The following is a 24,602-nucleotide window of genomic DNA, read 5'->3' as shown; positions in this document are numbered from 1 at the left end:
TTTTAAAAAGATAAAGTGAAGGAGCATTTGTGCTAATCTTGAAAATGTGTATTTTAAATCACACTGTTGTCTCCTGTTTAGTAGTCCAAGAGAATACGAGTAAGTTTTGCTCAAATCATCTTCACAGTTAAAATCACAGGACACGATGTGAGCATATCATTCCCAAATTACCTGATTAGAATTTGTATTTATTGCTATTTAAGCTGAATTTGTTCATTTTTTCCTGCTGCACACACACACCAACTGTTGATGCTGTAATGTGCTTTTAGGACATTCAAACTTTACTCTGCATTTAGACATATATAATGTACATAACATACGAGTCAGCAAAGTCATAAATTCATGTTTTTATATTCTTGTTAGGGTGTCATGGGTAATAAATGAGGTATAAATTGAGTATGATCCTCATATCTCTTTATTTAAGGACGTGGGCGATTGAGGAACACTCAAAGCTAAAGTACTGACATTTTCCAACACCTTGAAACCTTAAAAAGTGGCAGAAGTTGGTATCTTTTAGGAGCATGAGGTCTTGCGGGACGAGGCACATTCACGCCAAGGAGCAGAAGTCTCTCAAAGGCATGGTTAATTCTACAGCTTGGTTTCTAAAAGGGGAAAAGGGCGTTACTGTATATCTCCTGTGGTCATGTCGAGGATTGGATTTGTAATGGCACTGACCCTCCACCTCCGTTTCTTTTCTTTTTTTCCTTTTTTTTGGAAGAGAGGGACACTGCACTATACCCCCACCTTCATCCCCTCCACCTCCCTCAACACACACCCCTACATCCTAACCTCCACGGGCCACACTGTCACCTCACATCCTGTCTGGAAGATTCACTCAGAAGGGAGGAAATGAGGTGAAAAAAGAGAAGGGCTGGAATGAGAATGTCTCCCTGGGGCGTGGAAAAATCAAGAAAATGATGTTCAGAAATTCATAGATTTAAAAATGAGCAGCAGGCAGGAGGGAAGGAAAGATGGAGCAGAAGAAGGAGGGGTGTTAGATGGAGGGAAAGAGAGTTTGGGGAGAAAAATCAAAAGTAGAAAGCAGACAGGAGAGGAAAAAGAGTCGCGTGATAAAATTGCAAAAAGGAACGAGCACAGCAAAGAAATGGGGCGAGTCATTATAGAATACAAACCGTAACAAAAAGTATGCAACAAGTTAATATGTTTCATTTAGGAAGGTAAGGACTTGTTTTTTTCACACTAAAACTAAAAATTCAAGACGGTAGGCGAAAGAAATTCATGTGGACTTATTATTCATACAGAGAGAAAAGTGAAAACCATGTCTTAATGCAGTCTGTAGATAAGAAGGTCTCAAACTCGGCTCAGCGCAGTATTGACAGCGTTTTATATTCCAGCCTGTTTCTACCCCCTGTAATGGTTATTTAGTCCCAAATATTCCCTGCCACACATTTAAAAGAGAGGAAATGTGTGTGTATGTGTGTGTGTCTGAGCGCACAGGCATGCAAAAAGAAATTATTCTCCTGCAACCTATTTAAATACTGCTTGGGGTGATTCGTTGTAAATTCATGTTTATATTACTAATGAGAAAATACGCACTGACTCTAAATACTCAGTTACCGATATAAAGTGGGGAGGGACACATTTCTCAGTGCTCTGGATTTAGTTGCTTTAGCGTTAATTCCTAAATTAGCAGCACATTTTAATCATTTAAATGCCGTGCTTCGTTTTGGAAAAGGATGGGAAAAAAAAAAAAGAGAAACAAATCCGGTAGGTGAGAATTTGTTTGTTTGCCTGCCTGTCTGGGCTCACACTATAACTGAGGTTGTTATTGCAATGAACAAGATAGTTTTTGGTGTGCAACAGTTGGAAGTCTTTTTTGTTTGCTACATTTCAGCCACGATATCCACATTTGGAATAACCAATTATGCTTGCTTTAACACATCCACTATCACAATGGGTATCTACATATTTCTAAAATGTGGAGTGCAATCAGCTTAATGTTGCTCTCATTCTAAAAATGGAAACGGCATACGCTGACTTACTTTTTTGTAAAAACCCTCCCACTTGTTTATTCTTTTCCTTCCCTTGTCTTAATCTCCTCCACTCCATGTCCCTGTCTGCTCTTTTTTTCTTGCCTCTGGCTTCAGACGTCTTCTCAAACAATGATCTGATTCTACGGTCTGTGCCAAAATTAAAATGTAACACAAACCCTGTTAGGCTGACAGGCTTGCATGTTGCCGCTGGACACTTTAAATCTCTCTGTATTCTGAGGCAGGTTGAAATATGATTCAGGGAAGCGTCTGATGTTTAAAAATTTAGTTTATTTAAGTGGCCCTGTGAATTGCAGCTTGACACCAGGACTCGTTTTTTTATTCGAGGGTAGATGGGCTGACTTGAGTTTAGTAAGTTTTCTGTGCGTTAATGTTTGATGTCCTAAAAACGTAATCTTCTTCGAGTAATACCCATGTGAAAAGCACATCTAAAAAAACTCCTCTAAAAGGAGGAGTTTTTTGGGAACATTTTATTTTCCATGATTTTCAAATAAACTTCCAAGAAGCTTCCTGAAAAAAATGTTAAATATGCTAAATAAAAGGGAAATGTAGGCTTTCTAGAGAGTGTTCAGTTGGTTCATTTGCATCAGAATTTATTCCAATTGATTTCTAGCCGAATCTAGTTAGCCTTTTAGTCAGTCCACAGCAGGTCAGCAGAACAAGCAAATGTGAAATTTGTGCATAAGCAAGGATTAAATTCAGCATATCTGGAAAATAAGGTTTGCAATGATAAATGAATGAAAAGTTAATGTTTGCTGATTACAAATTACAGTTTTCCAGGATAATATTTAGGATATTTTTGGGAAATTGCAGAGCTGTATCATTAAAACATTCACAACTTCTATTCTCAAATAAGACAACGTCTCTCTAACAATGATAGATGATAGGTAGACTTACCTCTAGGCACTAGCCAAACTGTGGAATAATGTAATGATACACACTTGGATATATACTTGTACTAACTCTGCTGAGTTTATGTTGCAATATGCTCTTCAGGAAGACATCATATGTACTAGTACGCATGTGCATCTTTGTACTTTCACTCTTCCTGTGTGTTTTATCAGAGCAACAGGCTCAGATCTGAACGATGCTGCAAGAGTGTGTGTGTGTGTGTGTGTGTGTGTGTGTGTGTGTGTGTCTGACAGGCCTTTTAACCCAGAGCATCCAGAGAGAACACAACACTCATGTAACCTGTCTCGTGTATAAAGCCAAACAGGTGTATTAGACGTCCCAGACTGATCTGAGCCCTCATCCGTTCCCTTCCTGTGCTCCTCTTCGTGATGCTCGATCGCCACGGAGGTCTGAGATCAGTTGGGCCCCTCAGAAGCATTTGAGACTGCACAACATCCTCTACGCTGTCAGTCAAAGCCAGACATAGTGGAGCTGTCAGTCAGATCGCTGCTGGGATTTTTCCAGCCTCAGGGAGAGAAGATGAGGCCACAAGCTACAGACAGAGATCATGTTACATTCCCATCAGCTGCTGCATAGCAAAACTACCATTGTCAAAGCTCTTAAGTTATGATTTCACAGAGGGGACTGGTGGAATAGAGAGGGGACTAAGGTTGGTCTAATCCAATTACACAGATCTCAATACTATCCCAATACCACTTACTGGCTGAAGGATGGCTGCCTCTGGGCTGCTCGCTGCTTGATGGATACACACCCAGCACTCCACTGGGTTGGTTATTGAAATGGATAAACGGTCAAACCATGGAGTTGAGGTAGGAAGGTGAAGGGATACAGCCTGGTTTAATATTCTTACAAGATACAGCTAGGAAATGTACTGACAAGCAACGCAAGTCAGTGTGGAAACCTTAGCAGCAGGCGTACAGACACAATAGAGAAAAACACTGTTGGCATTGAGGCCTTTTAGTTAAACGTGTGCATGCTGAGATCTGTGGTTCACTCCATCGCTATAGGAAAAAAAAAACTGACCCATATAAATGATATGATTCACTCTGAGGTCTGTGTGCAACACGGCAGTGACAGTTGTGCAGCAAATATCTTCAGACTAGGAAGTGAAACTGACGTGCAGTGTAGCCTCACCTGAGGTGTATTTATACACGGTCCAGCGGCTTTCCTTTTGTGTTGTTAATATATATTTATATATACTGTACAACATTCACAGTATTCAGACTTTTATCTTTTTTAATATCGTATCTATTGAAACAAGACAGATAAAATAGCTTCTCTCTGTATGTCTGTCCTATTTGATCCGTACCACGACTTAGAGCATTCATTGCATCAGTATACAGTATGTGAAATCTTTTATTCTATATTCAAATCCATCCATTCTCTAAGCATCTATAAATAAGTACAATTTAAAAAGTACTGGTTGCGTGGTTTCGATCTTCTCATTTAACCCTTGGCGTATTTCACAAAATGTACTGTAGATCTGTACCTTTTAAATAATGGCCCACCTTTGAGATTAGTCTAGATTAGTCATATTCGTCAGATTAAAAAACAAACAAACAATTGTTTGAGATTTTCTGGTCCAGAGTGAGTGAATTAGGCTTTCTCTGTAGTTACAGCAAATAAAATCGGATTTGCCCTTTTGTAGTAAAAGAGGTTTGTTTATTTTTAGTTTATTTACTGTTTGATTGGAGAAGATAAAGTGAAACGAAGATGATGTCGACAGTGGGCAGCCTCTCTTTCAGGAATGACGGAGATGTTCTGTGACTTTGCAGTCACACTGATAGTGATTGTGAGAGATTGCAGGAGAGCTCGGACCGGACGCTGTGCAGGGACAGCAAAAGTGTGCTTGACAGAATTAATCAATCAGACTGCGTGGGCCTCCGTCTCCTCCTGACCGTGGAAACCAAGACGACATAGCCGGGTCAGAAATGGGGAGGGACGGGGCCACTCGGAGTCATCTGTCATCACATTACATCCATTAATAATTCAATGAGACACAGAGTCTGGCGCGTGACTCGCACAGCCGACATGCGCGCTGAAAGTGGTGCGAGCACGCACGTGTGGGTACAGGTGTGAACATTTGGATCTACTCACCTGTGAACTTTGCGACCTGTTCACACTGAGCTCACCTGCCAAATGACAGCTGAAAATACTCACTAGAAACTGAGGCGATCAGAGCTGACATTGAACAGTTTTTTAAACTGCAAAATGGTAGCAGCAGGCTGTCACTCATGCACTTACTTTGCTTGCTCATGGCCTCTTTAAGTCAGTCATTCTGACAGCTTTGTATGGTTCACGATGATGGACAACAGTAAAACTCTAAAAAAAAAAACTAAAAAAACCCCCAAAAACTCAACACTGTTTTTGAAACTCAACAACCAGAAGTTTACACACTAATAGTTTTGATCTCTGAATGACCACCTTGGAGCTATACCAGCTTTATGAGTGGTCAAAACACTTGAGAATTGGCCGTGTAATGTGGAGTAACTTTCCTACAGGGGAAATGCAGCTTTGAAAAAGTGGAGTGAAAACACACACTCGGTTGATGAGGTGCTAGCACACACTCACGTCACTCACGCATATTTATCTAGACTCATGTGTATGTAGCTCTGATCATCTAGCCATTTGACAATTAATGAAAAGGCAGTAACTGTTTACTTCATTTTAATGATAAGTCATACTTCACCTTTATTTGTTAACAGTGGGCCAAAAAAAACAACAAGAAATCAACAGTTTAATTATTGTTACCGCAGTAACACTGGGAGTATAACCACCTCCTTGGAGTGTGTGGTTGATGACTTGAGTCGTCATCCCAGCGAGATCTCCGACGCCTCAGTGACTGGCTTTAATTGAGCAGGCATCCGGCACAAAAACCAATTTATAACAGCTAAATTTAGCCTTCATTCTTTTAAAGGGCCACCAGCCCCTAAAAATGAGGCTCCTGCTATCACACCACTGTGAAGCTGCTTTGAGTAGTGAGACCTGTCACTCGGATCTGGATTGGCCCTCAGTGGTAGAAGAGCTGGAGGATTAGTGAACTGAAGCTCTGTCTTTGTCTAATGTGGGTCCGATTACTGATTTCCATACGGCCGCTGGCGATTCTTCAAGCCCAGAATCAGTTCTCCTGTCCTGTGCCGTGTTGTGTATTTCCCGCTGTGCCGGTAGAATGGAGTTAGAGTCGAATAGACTTCTTTTAAAGGTATCGCCAAGCTTTCTGAATCACTCGAATTCAAAGTTTCTGTCATTCCCAACAGCAGCAGCACGACAGCAGCTGGTGTGCGCACAATGAATTACACCACCGGCAGCAAGTGATTATGTCCCTCCTGTTGGCGTGAAGTGATGACAAATGAAGGAGTTGTCTCTCACTTTCGGAGCGAACGAGTTTTCCCTGCAGCCTCGCTCCTCTCACACCTCATTCAGGGGCATCATTGAAGTGAGGTTTTTGCAGGAATATATAGAAGTGCGTATGCTATGCTGATCATTACATCAGTATTAAAGCAGTCTTCTATCATAACGGTTTATTTTCTTACAGGTAAATGTGTATTGTTTGCATTATGAGAGTTGATGATTTCACTTATGTTCACTTTATTTACACCCTTGCAGTGTATTTATCTCCTCTAATCCATCGTTTCTCTGATGTCAAGTGGTTAAAATCTAGCCCTGCCCTCATCATAGCATTAAAACTTGATCCACATACTTACTATTAACCTCCCCGAGGCACAGAAATGCCTCTCAGTAATAGCATGCACCCCTCGGTATGGCTTGTGTTCATTTAGGGAGCTTAATGAATTACAACGGCTTCATAATGAGTGTGTCTGAGCAGTGCTGTGGGGAGGTCAGATGGTTTGAATAACTAATGAACCCAATCACCAGTCAGAACTTTAACATGCGTGCAACATTTTGTAGAAGCTGTTGTAGAAGACATGGCTACATATTACAACCCCAGTCCTCCCACCACCACCACCACCAGCAGTGTGAGAATCTAACAAAGTAATTTGGTTTTCCATTTCCTGTAGGCCTTTGGAGAGGCAGTTATTACTCTCAGGTCCCATCAGGGAAGAACAGGGGAAGTAGGCCGAGCTCTAGTTGGGTAAAAATAGAGGAGAAAACTTAACAACTTTTCAGTGTGCACTGATTGGCAAAAGCATATCCATTTTTTCGGCAGTTTAGTTCAAAGAGATTCCATCAGATTCCTGAGGACATACACCATGGTGGTGTATCTTATCTTTACATTATACCTTTAGGGTCCTGGACTGTTCTTTCAAAATGATCTTTTTAGAGCAATATCTTCATCTTTTAAATGTCTCCGCAGTGTTTTCACTACACCTGATGATTATTGAAATGTTACATAGCATAAGGACCATAGTTATTATTTGATTTTTATATCATCTGTTGTCTGTTTTGTTTGCCTCTGTGAACAATACAAAGCAATTACTGAACTAGATTTGAACCAGAACTACTATGTCAGAAGAAATGAACAGTTTCAGTTTGTCTTTGTATTAGCATCCAGTTTAATGAGATAAACATCAACTGTCAAACTGAAAATTAACTTTTTTTAATACTCTTTTTAGTATTAAAAAGGAGAATTTGACAACAGAAGACATGGTGAATTCTGTTAGACTGCACTATGCCATAGCAGCAGGATGTGTTAATGTTTTAAAGGGTATCATTTTTACTATGTTCACCATCTTACTTTAGTATGTTAGCATGATAACATTTGTTAAATAGCTCTAAACACAAAGTACAGCTCAGGCAGAGGAATGTAATCAGTTATGGCTAGTATTTAGTCATAAAACTATGTATTGCACAAATCAAGATATTGACCTGATGAAGGCGCTGGATGAAACTTTAAGAGATAACCAAAGTGATTACACTTTGTCCTGAGGGGAACGTTAATGTCTGCATCTTTTAGTCGTTGAGATATTTCAGTCTGGACCAAATTGGTGTACTGACCGACCAACAGACAGATAGATATTGTTCCCTGGAGCTACACCTCTAATGTGGCTACAAACTTCTGTTTAACATTTATCTTCCTTTACCCAAGGACAGGAAACATTAGTTGCTCTACTTTCTTAGTGATATACACTAATTGTGCATGTGTACACAGAGGTAGACACACTCCCAACGCATGGATGCGTGCACACACACACTCATACATGCACATCCCCTCCCATAATCTCCTCCCCAATCCCCTGGCCTCTGTCATTCAGATCTATGAACTTCCATTAGCAACCATCTGTTACAACCTGCAGCAAAGCTATTACACTTTTGCAAACACACACGCATATGAATGGACACACTTACCTTACTCAACGTATGGCCAACTAACTTCTTCGAAGCCTTGGGAGAATTTGCTGATGCAACGCCTGTTTAACCTTCAAAGGAGAAGTCACTGTGCAAACACCTGAGGTAGCAGCACTCTGCAGCTTACCCGCTACAGATGCATGGGAAGGTCAGCAACCCTCATGCTCACACACACACACACACACACACAGACATGCAGACACACACACACACACACACACACACACACACACACAGACAAACAAAGTGAGAGGTCATTACAAACAAACGCACACGCACGCAGGGATAGGTCGCAGCATTGTGTTGTAAAAACAGATTGTTGTGTCTCTAGATTATTCTATCTATAGTATGGGTCATTCTATCACTCCCACTGATAAAGGTCACAACATCCCACCCACTGTTCCTTGGCAGAATTTCACATTCGACAAAATGTCAGAACCTGATCTGTTTCACGGCAGCGCGCTGCCTCCAGCACTTTTCTTCGCGTCTTCAATACACACATTTATTTTAGCTCTGAATGTACCATTTTCAACCTCATTTGAATGCTCTGCTTTCCCTTTTTTCCCCCCCCTCCTAAACAAATGTCAGTGTACAGCAGAAGATTTATATTTTTTTTTCCCCGTGTTCCTGCCTCACACAAAATTATTCATTTGAGTGACAATATGGGTTCCAGGCAGGAAGTGGAGGGGGGGGGTTTGATTCAGCATCTAATTATCCAACTTCTTCTTGAAAGGAAAAAAATGCTCTCTGTGTTTAAGCAACTTGTTCACGTAGCAATAGCATCTGCTTCACTCCTTCATTTCCCCGTCAGCGAGAGACAAATGAATAGAAATGACTGCTTTGTGCTTTTACGCAGGCGTCTCTCCGAGCTGCATAAAACATATTTCTAGTCTCCCATGTGTGATTTTGTATCTGCAGAGAGGGAAGAGAAAAGGAGAGATAGAAACACTTGAATCAGGAATCGCTGTGCTAAAACGCAGACGGCCTTTTTTTTTTTCTTTCTTTTTCTTTTTGTCTGTTCGTTGTTTTCTTTCCTAGAGGGCACAATTGAAAAAAGATCATTTTCATGGAAGGGGCTTTTGAAAACACCTCAGCAATCAAATATAAAATATGTTATACTGCCGTGTGGTGAAAAAATGAAATGTGCACTGCGCAAGAATAGTGCCTTGTTTGAAATAGAAAATTGTTTTCAGTGACAAAGCAGCACAGTGTGGTCGTCTGCTCTTCCTACTAAGATCATTTTGTTGATTGGCGATTTTCATTTTTTCTTCTCATTATGGTTTGCTGTTCTAAGCAGGTAAAACATTTTTTTAAAAAATCCACCCCACCTCTAATCCCCCTAGCCCTCCACCCTATCAGACCCCTGCACCTCCGCTATCTCTTCTTCATCCTGGCGATTATCCGCCAGCACCGTCTTATCAGCATCATCAGCCAAGAGGCCGTATAAGCTAAATGGCTCCCATGAGAGAAGGTGGACGTGCAAACTTTTGTGTATACAGACCACAGAGATGGAGAAATTAAGGCTCTTTCACCACCCATTTTTAATTAATCGTATATTGAACTGTATTAAATACTTAATTGCCTGAGTGGTTCTTTACATAAAAAAAATCAAATTCAAAGAGATAGATTATAGATAGATTATAATAGAACATTTCATTTCTGTACAATAATCTAGGTATTTGTGTGCCATTTGTCGATGAGAAGGTGTGGGAGGCTGGATGTAGCTTGTGGGCGAAATAGCTGTTGTTGGAGAGGTAAATAAAGCCTATCTGAGTGCTGGACGGATATCCATAGCCAGCCCCTGACCCCGGGAAGCTTTAATTCCAGTGGGATGGAGAGTTGGGTTCTGCTTGAGCAAGCCCCTTTCTTTTCTTTTTATGTGAAATGGACAAGGCAAATAAGGGGCTTGTGTCCTGAAAAGGGAGCTGTTAGTTCCTGACAGACCATTGATCGGAAAAACAGGGGCTGTTTTCACAGTATGGCGCTCTTACATAACCAGATACACACACAAACACACGCACACATGAAGAAACACCAAATTTATGTAAATCTATCAAAAGAAACAGATTTTATGTTTTTGGCCACAGAAATGACATTTAACAACATATTCTTTTTCTACTGCAGAGCACACAAATCAATTCTGTTTCATTGAGGTTTGAGGCAGAGTGGACTTCATGCATTACAGTAAAATACACACAAAAACCAGCTTACTGCAAGAAATCCAGTAAGGGCAAGAAATTAGAGAGTGTTTACATACATTAGAGTAACCTGATGATTAAAACCACATGCAGCTCGTGAGTCAGTCAGAAGTCTCCACTGTCTTATCCTATTTTTGAACCAGGGCTCATATATTTTAAGTTTACTGCTATTTTTTTAAAATAATAAGGCTTTTGTTGTCATTGGATGTAATTATTTTGGATATACACTGCCACATGTAAATGTATTTTTCCTTTCATATGATCGCACTGCTCTGTCCTCAACATACATTCATCTAAACACTGTAGAAATCTAGTTACATATGAATACATATGATCAAAATGATCAGGTCTCACCAGCAGAAATCTAGCTGCATTATTCTTTGATCCCATACCCTGGTTGCAGAAACTGGTTTTCTTGTTTACTATGGATATTGCAGAAGTTTACAGTAGTAATTTGGTGACTTACGTGGATGTAAACATACTTATGGTTTCAGTTGGAGAAGAGGATGTTTGCTGCATATTTTATAGCAAAAACAAAGAGACATTAGTTTGATCATGCACAAAACATCAATAGGTCTTTCAATTCTGCCATGTAAAGTAGAAGAATGGACTGATTATTGCATCATGGGCCTTTTCTAAATGACTGAAAATCAAAATATACAGCGTACAAATCCACGACGTAAAGGGGGGAAAAAACTGACTTGAGTAGCCAATGTTGTTTTCTTCTTCTGTGGCAGTGAAGAAAAAGGTGCCTGGGGTCATTGTACAGATCCATTCTTTGCAGAGCTAACAGAGCTTTAGCTCAAACACACTAGAATGATCCAAGAAATCATCTTCACCAGGCCATTATAGATCTTGGAGAACTGCTCGGTTTCAGCAATAAAGTGCTGAAACCACTGGAGGAACAATTAGAAGTGATCTTCAGAGAAATTGCAGGTGGGCCCAGCGAGCTCTTGTATAAGTCTGCAGTGTAAGACTGCGGGGAAATGAAAAGTTTGACTCTACGTGAAAGACAAAAAGGGATGAGTTTGAAAGGAAATGAGAGGTCGTGCAGCTCATATTGCTCATAGGGGGAATGACATTTCTCTCTGCCTGGGCTGGCGCTGTTTAAACATTCTTATCATGCTTAATATACACAATCCCAACCACTTGTCTCCACACAGTAAGGACACTCACGCAGAGAGGCCAAGGGAATCAGAGGTCGGTCTGCCTTTATTTTGCTCTTCCATCAGAGCAAGCAGTTAATCTTTGCTCGGCCCCAGCTTATCTAGCCGCTTGCCACCCTAGCCCTGCCCAGGGAGAAAGGCATCACACGCCTCAGCCCTCTCTCCTCCTCCTTCGCCTCCCTCCCCTCGCCATCCCCTCAGCTCAGTTCTCCTTGGCTGACTGGAGGAGGTGGCTGCAGATTGAATTATTCTCTCCGTTCCATTTCTCCCAAGTTTGCATTCATTTGCAGTGTGCTGTCACTTCTCTTCTGTTGTGTTTGTGTCTTAAGTGGAAGCCATTCAGAGTCTGTCTCAGCTTGTTGCATCGTCTCATATCAGTTGTGGCATTGGCCTGCAATCGTGGTTATGCAAAAAAGAAACAGGGCTTTTATTGCTGTTAGAGCACATTTGCAGACGCAAAAGCCCAGAGCCCCCCTGGTGGCACTGTTTTACACATGATGTGTGTGCGTACGCAAGTTAGATTTCCCACAGGGTTTCCTCTCATTACATTCAGGACTTTTCTGTGACTTTCAAAGTCTTGTTTGGTGTTTATGTTTCCCAGATTTGAAATCAATGTTTTGAGATTAAGACATGATATTGGTAACTAATTGACAAATTAATTAATTATTATTATTTTTATTTCTTTTTTCTGCAACCAGTGATTCAGTTGATAAAATGTCCTCTGATGGTTGATATTACATTTGTGTTTTAGAGACTGTAGTGGGCAGCATTTGACTGACATTGTTAATATATGTATTCACTACATAAATATTCAAAACCTGTTGGAACATCATATGTGTTCACAGCAGCCTGTAAAACCTCTGTGACTGTGAAGTGAAGCCAATGCAGAAGTGCCAAAAACTGCAGTTCCCGAATGGCCACTTGAGGCTGGCTACAAAATGAGTCAATCTCCATAAGCTCCCATGTGGAACTGTCCAGCTTCACAGCAGAAATAAACATGTTTACAGCCTGGTACAAAACAGGTTTTGCTTTCCCCGTTCATGACAACCGTACTGAGTCTGAATTTTTAGATAACTCACCCGTTCAAATTATATTAAAGCTTAAAGTTATGCATGACTAAGAGTGTGAGAACTCTGATTGACAGGTAGGTCGCATCACAGGTGACTGGTTTGAGTGACCGGACTCAGTTCAGCCGCCCCCTCAAGCTCCACCTGTATCTTTGTCCATTTTTTGGATTACTGGGGAGCCAGCGGAGTCAGGACTGCCAACATGGCGATGGCCTGAGCCTCCGCAATCTGAGCTTCACAATGCCTATTCAGAAACCTGTGGGTGGCATCTTGGATACGGCGTCCATTTGTGTTTTTCACAGTTTTATGTTTTTTTATGCCGTCTAATTGAAAGGCTCCCACTAAAATGATCTCAGCCTCTTCTTTAGTCTCCAGTCCTCAGGAGGAGTTTAGAGTTCTCACTGTCCAACTCACCTACCTCTCCTTTGCAGCCCATTACCCTTCCTCTTTATCCTCCCCCTCCTCTTCATCCTCCTCATCCTCATTCATAATTTCTACCCCACTGCCTTGAGCTTTGACAGCCCATCATAACATAATGACCTAACATTTTTCATGATTGGCAGGTGCTTTCCTTACGGACAAGTGAAGTAGTGGCTGGGAGATGTGGTTTGATGCCCAGTTACCTTGTTTCTTTGCTGACTGACAGGTGGCTCCCCAAACTACACAGGAAGGAGGCTTGTTTGTTTGTTTATTGCCCATTTAATTCTTCCTGTGTTTGAAAAGCCATGCAGAAGCTGTCGGCCATATCTTTGGCTCAGTCGAGGCAGTGACCAGGGGGATGGGACACTGCCTTCCTCTGCTGAATGAGTGACAGGGAAAACGTGTTGCAATGGGAGAGGAAAGGGAGATAGGAGTTAGCCTGGAGGCAGTGGTGGAGAGAGGAGGTTCTGAAGGGGGGGGGGGGGTTATGCTTCAGAGAGACAGTCGAGGAGAATTTCAAATATTGACCTTGGAAAACCACCTCCATGATAATAATTATCTCACTCTGTCCCCCTCTCTTTCTCTCCCCCACTCTATTCTCTTGCCTCTGTTACTGTCCCTCTCCCTCTCCTCATGTCTCTCTCTCTCTCTCTTTTTTTTTCCACGTGTGTCCTTTGCTCCTATAATCGTAGCGACCCTCAGATAAAAGCAACCTGGCTCCTTTTTCTCTCTTTGATACACATTAATCCCTATCACTGATTACAAACTTACAAGCTAAGGTTCATCTTATCACAATAAGCCTCTACCATTTGACCCCGCCCTCCTCCCATCCCCTTCCCATACTGTACAGTTTAACACTGAACACCGAACATTACGCTTTATACACTTAAGGACGTAGGTTGGTGTGGCGTAGGGCACATTTCTTCTGAGATTCTTTGAATCAACCCCCAAAAATGGAAAAGAAAACATCCCCCCAGGAGATATGCTATTTCCTGCATTTTTCTAAAACTAAACTAGGCACTGTTTATCGTGGTGTTACATTTTTGCCAATTAAAATCACATTTGTTTTTTTTTGTTAATACCCCTTGATTATATTAAATACGAGAGTGTTGGCTGTAAACAAAAACATAGATTACATTTTTTTTTTTCAATTATTTTTTTTTACCTGAAAAAGTGCAAAGAAGTTGATCTTTGTTTCATTTGCCTTGAGGCTTGCCTGGAGTCGTCCTCTCGGGCTACAGCTACAAACATCCACCAACCAGAGTGTAGAGGCTTCTTTGTTGCCGGAGAGGTGAAACATGGGGCAAATCAATTCCAGGAAGCTCTTGCTGCTGCTGGAAAGTTTATTTATATTATTATGGAAATTACGCCCTTGTATACACTCTCCTAAGTATAATTTCAGACAAAAGTTGGAAAGTTTAGGTCATACCTCACACACACTGCACGCAGGTGTGTCAGGGTAAAGGTTTAATCTGATGCTGATACTGTAATAATGGTTTATGTTCTTGATAATGACATATTTAAGAGGCTGCATGGTTAGTTTTGCCCTCACTCTGTTTTGAGACCTTGCTCCATGACTATTTCAAAAGACACAGTGGAGCGCCTTTTTAAAGGCAGCCACGGCAAAGTGTGCTAAGTGAAGGCGGAGGAGTACATCTATTCATTTAAATTGGTGCTAATGGCAGACTATTTAAAAGTCAATTAATTGCTAGGGGCCAAATGCACAGTGGCAGTTAATGCTGTCACAACGCTGAGTAGTAATTGGATGTGTTGATGGGATGAGCCTGTGTGTTCTAGTGTGTATTCCTCGTGTCTGAAACTAGGTGGCCACCTACTGTACCTCCAATAACTCTCAACAAAAGCACCGTCTGTTTTCTCGCGAACAATATTTGTCACAAAGCAGAGCATCATGGGGCATAATAGCCTGGATTCAGTTAATACTGTAGTTTGTGAAGATGCATCCACTGTTTTCAATTTTCAATAGATTTCACTCTGTTTTCTTTTTATTTATTTATTTTTCTTTTATTTTATTTTTTTTACTTTGCAGTATTATTTCCCACATCTTCTTTTGAATCTCTTGAATCCCTTTTTGTTTTTTCTCAATTTGACATCACTCCCCACATCTCCGTTCTCTCTCACCTTTTCTTCCTCTTTCTCACTTCATCATCAAGCTCTTAACAGCACAGAGAGGGAGGGAGGGAAAGGGAGAGAGGGTCTGAGATCGATGTCGGGCCTGCGCACACAGAGACCGGCAGCTGGCTGAATCGGAGTGATCGATCAGGCACCGAGCATTTGCTCTGCCAGACTGCTGGGCCTTTGTGGATGGAGATTATTTCTAAATTATTACAGGAGGCAGATGCTTGTCAGAAAATGCTCTCTGTCAAGGTTAGACTGCTTCAGTGCTGCCTAGATCTCGCCTTCTCTCTCTCCTTCCCTCTGTCACACTTTTGCTTTCTTCATCGTCTTAAATTCGTCTGCGTTCCCTCCTTTTATCTTTCAACATTTTTCCCTCTCCTGCAAGGGTTTGTCTGTAATTTCACATTGCTCTTTTATATTATGTAGCTGTCTTGTGTGCAGTATGTTGTTTCTCTAATGGGAGATATATGTTTAGCACATTATAGGTGAGATAAAAAGCGCAGTGTGAACCAATGTGAAATTGAAAATGTCATCTGGTAAATTGAATTCATGCACATGAACAGAACGTGCTGCAAAGTATAGTTTTTGACAAGTGTTAGTCTACAATGACACTGAATGTACCACCATTTTGCAGCATTTTTGAAGCTTTCCGGAAATCAGTTTGTTCTTGCTGGAATGATTTAAATAAGGTGTTTTCATCCGTGCCCTTCAACATCACTGAGTGCCTGCGCTCTTTAAATATAGATTGTACGTGAATGGCTTTTGTGCATCTTTGTGCTGGGTGCGTGCGTGCGTGTGCTTCTCAATCTGTACATGTGTGCATAATGTTCAAAATGGATAATTCGAGTTTAAGATGTCTCCAGTGTGTGTTTTCACCCTTGTTAGGCTGATTAGACTTGGGAATGGCCTTGTACGCCCCGGGCTCTACCTCTTGTCGTCTTGTTCATTTATCTTGAGCGCCGCTTTATTCACATGGTCAGATATACAGTACAGAGGGGCTCGCTAACAAGTGCTTAATTCCATAAAATAAAATAAAAAGAACTGACATAAAAGAAAGAGTAATTAAACGAACATGCTGACCCTTATTTGTTTTATCCACGGTCAGGTGATCACATCAATTTCACACGTCCAATTCGGGAAAGGAATATGTGAAAGAGAGAAAAATTACATATATGAAATGCCATGTCACACTTGTTTAATTTCCATGTTTCTCACCTTAGCGTGCGTGAATGTCAATTTATTGAATTTGTCTCCTCTGTCTTCATGCATCATTTAGTCTTAGAGAGGTCAGAAAAGACGCCTGAATGGATTCAAACAAGCAACGTTCTGGTTACTTCATATGTATCTTAGACCCAGTGGTTAACTTTTACCTTTTGGGCATTTTGGTTTAGGGATGTAAATGGTTAATCGACTATCGGTTAATCGTCGAAAAGAATTTAATCGATTAAATTAAAGTAAGTAGGTTAACTGAATCTAGGGCCATTTTCCACAGGAGTTTTTTTCAGTGAAATGTCATGGTGTCGCCAGTTGAGGGTGCCTTTGCTTAATCTAGGCCACACTGAACGTACCTGAACGTAACGCAGTGACAGACCCGGCACGCAAACATGAGGCGGTCCAAACGGAGTATGGGAGCATTTCAAACTAAGTAATGATGACAAAGACGCTCAGTGTAAACTCTGCAATACTACGTATCTTACTGTTACCTTTCTCAGAACAAGGGACATTATAAGTGGTGCTGCTAATGTTTCAAGTTTTTCATCTAAGTACTTTACCAGATAATTATATGTAGGCTTAATATTCTGTGGGCTAAGCCCATATTGTATAGCATGTTGCTTAATGTTTCACATGCAACAGGTGAGCCAGTGCACAATTATTTTTTTTATTTATTTAAATTTTTTGTGCAGAATTTATTTTGGTTAAATGCCATATCTGTACCGTATCCCCACTGGTACAATAAAACATTAGTTGAGGAATATAACATGCATTTTTTATTCAGCATATAAGCAATATTTGGCTTTATGTTAAAAGACACTGTGAGAAATGTATGTTCTCCCTATTCTGGTTTTATTAGTTTATTAGTGTCAGCATGGAACACAAACTGAATAGATCTTAAGCTCTTAAATTTAAAATGTTCATTGAAACAGGTGGAAACATACAGTACTTTGCTTTGATTTATCAAAATTGAGATATGCGCTATCCAACAACCAAAATAATTCCTATTTACATGTTTTTTTAGCAAGATAGTCACCAATACATTCACGTCAGCTGGCTTTTGTTTCTGGCAACTTACAGCAATGACAGATGACAGGAATTTTGACATGCTGTGTACAGTCCCTGCACCCAGCTGGTGTATATTCATTTTTCTATGTGTGTTAACCGAAACAAGATATAGACAGCGTGGAATCTGTTGAAAGTCATTTCGTTGCTGTGCGAGGTTCAACACGTGCGGGACCAACAGTATCTCAATAATGACTTTGAAATTGATTTTCTTGACTTTCTGGCTGAAAGAGAAAATGGGCTTATTTCAAACTCTTCCTCAGTATGTAGCAGTCATGTTTATACAATTATTGTTGTGACGAACATACATTGTGGTGGTTTTTGGACGGTCCTTTGGACTTCACACATTCAACTAATAAAATATAACATAACTAATATATGAGTCATAGTGAATTAGCTGCTCAGAAAAATAGAGCATGCTATGCACATTTGACAGACATGAGACAAGAAAGCTGTAGGATTATTTTCTTAGACAGGACTCGAGGGAGAGTTTATAATGAAAAAGAAAGACTGAGCTATGATTTTGCACACGGTACCTTTTTAATGGAGCCTCCACGTCCAATATTACATAATTGTTACCAAACCTTCACACTTTTTGTCTGAATTATTTCTCTATGTATTTTCAAATGTGTGGATAATTTTATGAACCGTTCCAATGTGAAATTCCTTCATTATGCTATCACCAGTCGCAGCACTCATCATCCCTGTGTTGAATATTCACAGAATATCGAGGAGTGTAGACTTAGGACGAGCCACAGCAGAGTGCTCAAACATTTACATTGTTAGCCATATATTGTATGCATTTACATATGAAACCTGCTCGCGAGCTAGTTACCCGCAACAAAATTAAAAGCAATCTGAACCTGATTATAGACGGAAATTAAATGTTCAAATTTGATTTTCACATCCAAACGGGAGATAGGTCTGAAGTACATCATACATTTAGTGAACAACATGCACAATAATTTTAAAAGCCATGATAACAATGCCATAATTAATGTGATTCCAACTCAACATCTAACAGGAAAAATGCTAATGAAGTGCATGAAGTATTGCAATGTAAGTGTGTGTGTACATACTGTAAGGCCAGTGACTAGTGATTACAGAAACCTCATTATTGCACACTTATATTAGCTCCGCAGTACACTGTAGGTATTTAAATGCCAAGGCACTTAGCTCCATTTCTCGCTAGTAAAAAAAAAAAAATCTCCTTTGGGAGAGATAGACAGTACGGTGGTAGTGGTGGGAGGAGAAGAGAGGAACCACTAAATGGAGGCAAGATGAAGCCTGGATGGGGAGAGAACACAGAGACAGAGAGAGAGAGAGGGTGATGAGAAGAAGGGAAGTGAGAGGGATTAATTGTTCACCCAGGAGAGGAAGATAACATCAGATGTTTAAAAGCCGCCACAACTAATCCTGTCATTTTTTGGACTAGAATAATAAAAATGGAGAAACGATATCTCTTGGAGAACTGGAAACTGAGCTAATCTGTATGCCTGTAACGAACACATATTTGTGATTTCTAAACGGTCGGCAGATAATGGTATATTTCTATCCATGTGGTGTTATTTTCCAATGTGATTACTGCGGGAAAATAAGTCATTTTATTGGATGCAGTTTTACTGTTTTTTTCTTTATCATTTCCTCTGTGATTCATTGCATTTGCAGATATTTAACATAATTTGCATGGATGAAGTATTGTATTCTCATTCTATGCAATAGTCGTGCATTGTGGAACACATCCTGTTTTCAAAAAAAAAGAACATACCAGTGGTTATGCATGTTTTAGTCCATTAACTGCAAATCCCATATTTTCTTTTACATTAGTCCTGACAATTTCCCAGACCACACCATATGGTTTAGATTGATATTCAGCTACATTTATTACAGTATGAAAATCAACTGACCTGGACTCTACTTTAGGCTAATTGTCCATATTGTTAAGTTATTATGTTTTTGTTTTCTTATCATTGCTGCACAAAAGCATTGCCTTCAGCAGCTACAGTATGCTTCTGTAAAATGAACTGAACAACACAGACAATAATAAAAAAAAAACAATGGATATCAAGATTTGGTAATTTTCTAGCAAACAACTCTCAGCGGACAAAAGCATTATGATAAAAGGTGACAAAACATTTACTGTGATCTCTTTAATGTTTCAAGTTTTAAAGGCTCTTCATGTTCATTGCGTACTGACATTAATAAACCAGCGGCTGCCCTGAAGGTAGGAAATTCAGTCTAAAAACATATGGCACGCTGTTGAAATCAGTCAGCAGTGATATATAGAAAACACAGTTTATAATTAATGGTGTAAAACAATCAGATTCATCGACGTGGTCCTTAAAATCCTGGCAGAGATCACTCCTGATGTTCTCTATCCCATTTCTCTCTGTGTTTTCTCTCCTATCCAAGCAGCTCTGTCTTCCAGCTCCGTGACCCACACCTGCCGTTCCCTCCAACATCCCCTCCATCCTTTGGTCCCGCAGCACTACCCTTCCTCCCCTGTCATATCTGTCACAGACGTTCAGTCGCTGGTGTTGCTCTAGGCTTCAAATTTAATTTGGTTTCAATCTGCTGTAATTGCTTTGAGAGACGGCCGTGTCTGCATGTTTTTCCTCTCTTATTTCTACTGGAATACTGGATGGTATGTGTGTGTGTCTGTGTGTGTGTGTGTGTCTGTGTGTGTGCATGGATGAATATGACTGAAGGTGTGTACTCATGTGTGCATGTGTGTGTAAATCCTGAACAATTGCCTGGCCACACACTGTCAATGATACACTTTGTCAAACACCAGCTGCTGTCACTGGACTCTCTGGCACTTTGACAACGCTTTTGTCAGACACCATACACTTTCTCTTTGTAGCAAGAACGGAGGAGGGGATCCCAAAATATCTTTTAACAACACGTGACCTTTCAGTTGAATTATAACACCCCCACTATAAGTCCCAAATGTGTACCTACTTTCATTATTCTACCAGCAATCTAAAGTAAGAGGAAGGATGATTGAAGTAAAGGGCAAAAGATGGACAGCACAAATAAACAGTTTGCCCTTGAACCGCAGACAGTGCTTTGGTGAGGTGAGCTGAAAGGAACGTTTCTAAGCTGATGGACTGAGATAACATTAGTATGGCTGTGTGTAGGGTGGTTTATCTATTTTTTTTCCTGCCGGCCATCTCTGAATCATTTCTGCTTCTTGCAATTGTAGACGAATAGATATATAACGTAATATAGAGTTTGTTTCTGAGAACTAGAATCTCACCTTGTGAAAAATATAAAAGCTGTTCACTTATCACACATTATTAACGCACATTTCTGTATCTTGGATACAATATATTCATTTAAATTCCCCCTTCCCCTCAGAGATTCTTTCATTTTCTAATTTGTCTTGACAATACAGGTCCGATGCTTTCCAACTGTATTTGCTTTCAAGCTCGGCAGCCAGCCTGCCAAAGGAAAGGGCAAGTGTATAATTGATTGCATGTTGATTAGTGAGGGATCTTTTGAGCTGATTGCAAATGTACAGTAAGTATGTACATACATCTGAGTGTGGATTCTGTGTGGGTGTAGCGGTGATTGAGAGTGTGTCTTTATGTGCACATGCATTAAATACTCATATGCTCTGGACATCATGCTTGGCTTCGAAACAAGATGCTTTCAGCCGCTGCCATTGTTTTCCTGCTCACACTGTATGTTTGTGTGTGTGGTTTGGCATTACTGGGGTTTTTGTCAAGATGCGAAACAAATAACAGAAAATAAAAATGAGTAAAATGTTGGAATATAGAGTGGTTCATCTTGTGCGGTTGTGTCGCAGTCTACATATGTATATATAACACTGTCACCTCTGATCAAGGAGATATTTCCCCTGCATCTTGGTGCCTTTTCACTTGACTCCTCCCCTCACAGCCTGCCGAGGAGGTGTACGAAATAAGCAGGTCATCCAGACAATCGCACACACCTGTTAACATATGTACCAAGTAAAAGAACACTTGTGTGCACCGTTTCTTTCTAGTGTAACGTCGCTGTGTTTCTTTTGACTTATTTATTTATATCGCTTGTGCCAGACAATGGGTATGCAATTTTCTCCTTCTCAGTCACCTGCAAGGTCGATGCCTCATGGGCTGCTCGAGAAACAAGATGTCTGAATCTTTTTTCTTTTTTTTTTTTTTAAATGCCTTTAGGCTCCCTTCCTTTCTCACTCTGTCCCTGTTGTCTGACTGATGCCAGTAACAGCAGGAAAGGCCGGGCAGCAGTTTGGGCATGTCTGTGACTATCTGTCAAACAATGAACAGTGAGCCCAACCAGCCAGACGCTCACATGTCACTGAACTGATCCTTGCCCCGCCGACACACCGCTCCGCCTGCATGCTCAACCTGAGCCCCCTGCTGGCCCCTGCATGTAGAACACTTGGCTACCTATGAGCAGTCAGGGTTGCAGATCTGTGTGGTGTTGACTCACCGCAATGTTCCTGCAGTGACTTTGTTTGACCTTTACGTATATACATGTGTGCCCTAAATGATGTGATAGAGCTGTTTACAGTGTCCATCCTATAGGAGGTTTAGTTGAAATTGCAGTAGTGGTTTCTCCATTCAATGATAATGTGCAGTACAATGGTCTTCGGACCCGTTTTGTACTATGATGAGTCTGCCACTTAGCTTCAAAGGCTCTCTGGTTAAATGAGCGAAATGCATATTATTTTGAATGGAGTATCTAAAATGAAACAAAAAGTGTCCCAATTAGAAGAGAATTAATATTGTTTTTATGGAGATACTTCAGCAGTCAGTAATAAATTGGCTCATTTGCTCCTGTGACATTGCTTCTAACTTAATCGCATTTTGATTATATCCATATTATAAACTTAGAAGTAGACTGATTAGTACACCAGAGCTTATGATCAAGGTCAATTATTTTCAGCGCAGCTCTGAAGAACCATTATGAGATGGTTCAGCTGCTGCCAAGAGCTACTGTATTGTTTGAAAAGTAAAGACAGTTGCTTTTCTTGTCTCATTGAACTACACACAGAAGTGTCAGCACAATGCTGGCAATCTACAGTGGAAATATTCTGTTTTCTGTGGGCCTGTGTGGAGTGTATAAAGCTGGTGTTTGATTTTGAAAAGCTGGTGAGTTGCTGCTGCTGCTGCTGCTTGTGGGTAGGTGACAGCTCGCGTCTTCCAGATCCGGTCTCCGTGGAAACAGCAGTGTGGAGTTGGGAATGCGTGGCGAAGAGTGGGGAAATGCAAAAAGAAAGTGTTAACATTTTCCCTTGTGAAAGGGGAAGATTATGAGGAGGGGGGGTTACAAAGGCAGGGATTATCTCAGCACATGCTACAATAGCGCGACACACACACAGCCTCTGCAAACGGGCCTGCCACGGGGTGCTTTGGATCACAGAACAAAGACAGGGTCTCCCACCCATCCATGCAGATCCTCTGACAGAGTTAGCTAATAAGGACTACAATGCCCAGCTGCCAGTAGCAAACCAACCAGGGACCTGGAATTAAGGGTCATTATTTCTCCTCATTATGGACTTTAACATTGTTTGGCCACTCTGAAGAGGAGAGCCCATTCTTAATATTAATGTCCTCCTCACAGTAGTTTGTTACCGCAACTTGAAATAGGATGTCACGCCACTGACAGGAATGTGAAATAATGCGAACAATAAAAAAAAAAAGTCATAAGTTTGCACTGTGTTATTGACAACTTCTGTCCTACGTGAAGTCAATTAAAACAGTTTTCAAGTTAGTATGTGACTGTGTTGTTGGAATTAATATGGCGTTGAGAGGAGGGAGAAAGTTTGAGGGCAGTAAACTGAGACAGATGGAGAGAAATGGAGTACAGCGTATGATGGCAGGATAAAAACAGCCGAGCGAAGAGGAGAGATAAAAGAATGGCGAGAGAATGAAAGGTGGTGGCAGGGGGGGGGGGGGGGGGGGGGGGGGGGGGGGGGAGTGACAGCGGTGGCGGCGAGGGTGCAAGGCTGAAGTGAAAGTGAGTTTGTCTGTGATGTTTTAAAATTCTGGAGTGGAAAGTCCCTCCATCTGTTATTGTGGGACGGTTCTGACTCAGTGATTTCTATGATTGGCCTTAATCCCGGCCGAGTGGAGAAGACAGAATGAAGAGCTTAAAGCAGACTGCTCTCACTCTGACAGGCTCCACTGGCTGCTGCCGCCGCTGCTGCCGCTCACAAGTATGCTCAGTCTGCTGCCCCCTAATGGGCTAACTGCTGCATGACACTGCACTTCTCTGCACTGCTACCAACACTGAGCAGCTCTTAAGGCCGTGACACAGTAGTGACATTCTGATGTAGCCGTGAAGCACAACAGTTTTTACTCAACATTTAACACTCCTTGCTTTGTGTGGTGACCTCCATATGTCTTCATACACCGTGGAAGCAATGGTGCCCACAAATGCATCACGTCCTTTAGACTGTCTCTAGATAAACATGTCATTGCTGATGATTCTTCCTGATACTATATGTGCCAGAAGATTCAATTTCTAGCGTCTGGATATTTAATTCAACAATGTGGGAAGGACCCTTGAGAAAGCCCTATATTTAGTCTTTTCTCAAAGAGCTTAGTGGCTTACCATTATGATTGCCACTGTCCACAGCAGCCAATCACTGTAAAATTTACCGAGGGTCTTCCCTCGCTACACTAGTCGCCTCCGAAAAGGTTAAGTGACCTCGGCAGAGTCATTTCACAGTCTTTTAATCCCCAAGGTGACTTAAGTGTTTCCAGAAAGCGAGCTGAGGGGGTCATTTGGAGCATGTTGAGTACCTCGATTCAAGGCTGCAATCACACGTACAGACCGTGTCGTGTTTTCTTAAGTGCCCTCTCACTCAAACACACACATTGTAGGGCTGTTTTGGAGTGTCCCTCCAGATCACACAGACGACAGTGCGTTGTGTGTCGAGTGCCCTAATGCTCAGTGGAAAGGCCTAACAGGCTGCAGCAATCACACAAGCGGCCCGGTGTCGAGTTGGCGCTCACCACAGCATGACGCTGTCCGTCCCTGGTGTGCTGTCATTCCCCTAGAAATAACATGACTTCGAGTGATTAAACTGCTCCCCTCTGGAACAGAGAAAACCGAACAGTTATGAATATTAAAGAT

General features: G+C 41.2%; 1 protein-coding gene across 4 annotated transcripts in view; it reads left to right on the top strand.

Moving 5' to 3' along the window:
• cacna2d2a (calcium channel, voltage-dependent, alpha 2/delta subunit 2a) overlaps nucleotides 1-24,602 on the top strand; it is a 146,526-nt gene that overhangs the window by 38,817 nt on the left and 83,107 nt on the right. The window lies entirely within an intron of this gene.

This window comes from Larimichthys crocea, chromosome VI, assembly GCF_000972845.2.
Source record: "Larimichthys crocea isolate SSNF chromosome VI, L_crocea_2.0, whole genome shotgun sequence".
NCBI lineage: Eukaryota > Metazoa > Chordata > Actinopteri > Sciaenidae > Larimichthys > Larimichthys crocea.
This window is presented reverse-complemented; position numbering and strand designations above follow the sequence as displayed.